Below are 2500 nucleotides of genomic sequence, written 5' to 3' on the forward strand. Positions count from 1 at the left end.
GATAACAGGTCTATTAATTGCTTGCCTCTAGTCTTGATCCACTTTTGAAGATAGGGGTTATATAGCTAATTTATGTTTAACATATATCTCGCTCATATCTACACTCTGTCTTAGCAGTATTGCAAGCGGCTTTGCGATAGTGTTTGCAGTTTTTTTTAACAAAATCGCTGGAACTCCATCTGGTCCGGCTGCCGATCCATTTTTAATTTCGTTTATAGCCGTGACAATATCTGCTTCATTAATATCTATATCGTTAGATATTCAACATTTTCTTCTCTCATTTCTGTTTCATTATTCTCATTCGCAATTCTTGGCGTGAACTCACTCTTATATTTTTCTGCCAATATGTTGCATATTTCCTTTTTCATTCGTTAGCCGTCCTTCAATTCTTAGAGGGCCTATTTCTATTCTCCTTTTATTCATCTTTTTTGCATAGGAGTTAAAGTACTTTGGGTTTCTTTTTATATTTTGAAGTGTCCTTTCTTCTAAGTCCCTTTTTTTCATTTTCTTTCGACTGAATAATCTTTTGTTCTGCATTTTCTATCTTACATTTTATTTCCCTCATTTTCCACACATTTTTTTCTTTTGCAAGATTTTTCTTCCACTTTTTAATTTTCTGAAATAAGATCCTTCTGTCTCTTGGTATGCACGTCCTTTTGTTATTGTTATTTTTCGGGTACATATTTTTCAACAATTTTCTCCAGTATTTTGTACAGTATATCCGTATTTACCTGTATATTATCCACTTATAAATACATTTTTCCATTCTTTATTCAGTTCTTCATTTATTTCTGACCATTTTATATTCTTACTGTAAAAGTTATATTTTCCATATCCTTCCCAAAGTTTTGTGCTTTTATTAATTCTGTGATCACTTGCTTTGGAATGAACTATCAATTCTATGACATTGTGGTCTGAAATTCCCGTGTTATACACTATTATTTCTTTAACATAATTCACCTCATTCACAAATACTAGATCTAGGACATTTTCCTTTCTTGTTGGAATGTGGTTTATTTGTTGCATATTATGTTTCTAATAGCATATCTTGAAGCTTTTCAAATACCTCCTATCTTCTGCGCTACTATTACTCTCTTTTTTATATGTATACATACAACCACTTTCTTCTATCCGTTCTTTCCAATCTCACGAAAGGAAAGTTAAAATCTCCGGATAGGAGTATATTCCAGTCTTTATGGTTTCTACATATATCATCTATTTTCTCTATTATTATGTCAAACTCCTTAGTATTTGGGGGTCTGTAAACTACAATATTCACTAGTTTTCAAATTCAAATTCTACCGCAATCAATTCACATTCTGTGTTGCTGTATTTTTCACAGGACTTTTCCTTGATTTATGTCTCTTCCATATATTGCGGTTCCCCCTTGATTCCTATTTTTCTGTCTGATCTATAAGTTTGGAAAACCCTTTATCTGGTCATCACTGCCAGTCTCTTGGGAAATACCATTGTTTCACTTATATTTAATATATCTATTTTTTCAATTTGGGTTAGTTCTTCTAGGAACTCTATTTTCCTTTTAGAGTTACTCGTGACTAAACCCTGTGCATTCATCACTATTATGGTTTGTGTTTCATTCCCATTATTTAATATTGGTAATAATATGGATTCTCCCATGCTTCCTTCCTGTTCTGATATGATGTTCTTTTCTTCATTTCTCGGAATTCTGCCATTAAAAAATCCAACTTTTCCATAATATTTGTTCTTTCGCCTTCATACTTATTTTTGTGTGTAAACCTGCAATTATCCCCATATCTGCACCAACCCCTGGCATTATAGATGCATTCTTTGTAGTTGGGCTCTAAATGTGCAGGTTTGGGTTGTAATGGCCTCATATCTTGGGGCTCTGGTTCAAAACGCGGTATATACACGGCCTGCTTTTTTTGTTTCTTTTTTTGTTTCTTTTTTGCTTTCATTTTTCTTTTCAGTTTGCTGAGTTTTCTTACTTTCATTCATGGTTGCAGGATGTATATATCGACATTTTTTGTTGTAAATGCATCCTTTTCCTTCTTTAGGTTTTTGCATATTTTTGGATGGAGATCTCTGCATTCGTCTCCATATCCGTCTAAATACGCACATTTACCATATATTTCATAATTATGGCATATCTTTGGATGCTTGTAGTAGCATCTTTCGCCAAAATCTGCAATTCCCTCTTTTCAGCATATTGCAGGACTATATCCTTCTTTTCTATTTTTTCTTGTTCTTGCTCTTCCCTAAAATTATGTGGGTCCGGGGTAGAGTCTCTTGGGTCTATTATTGTTTCCATCTGGTAATTTATTTCTTCATAAGTATGTTGTTGGATGGCATCATAGGTTATATCAATGATTTCTTCTGCATCCTTACACATATCCTGTTCATTGTTCTCTTCTTCTTCTTTTTCTTCTTCTTCTTCTTTTGTTTCTTCTTCTTCCTCTTCTTTATCCTTCAACTATTTGCAGATTTAGTCTCGACTTAATTATATTTTCTATCCAGACTA

This window comes from Palaemon carinicauda, chromosome 28 (assembly GCF_036898095.1).
Source record: "Palaemon carinicauda isolate YSFRI2023 chromosome 28, ASM3689809v2, whole genome shotgun sequence".
In the NCBI taxonomy this organism is placed as follows: domain Eukaryota; kingdom Metazoa; phylum Arthropoda; class Malacostraca; order Decapoda; family Palaemonidae; genus Palaemon; species Palaemon carinicauda.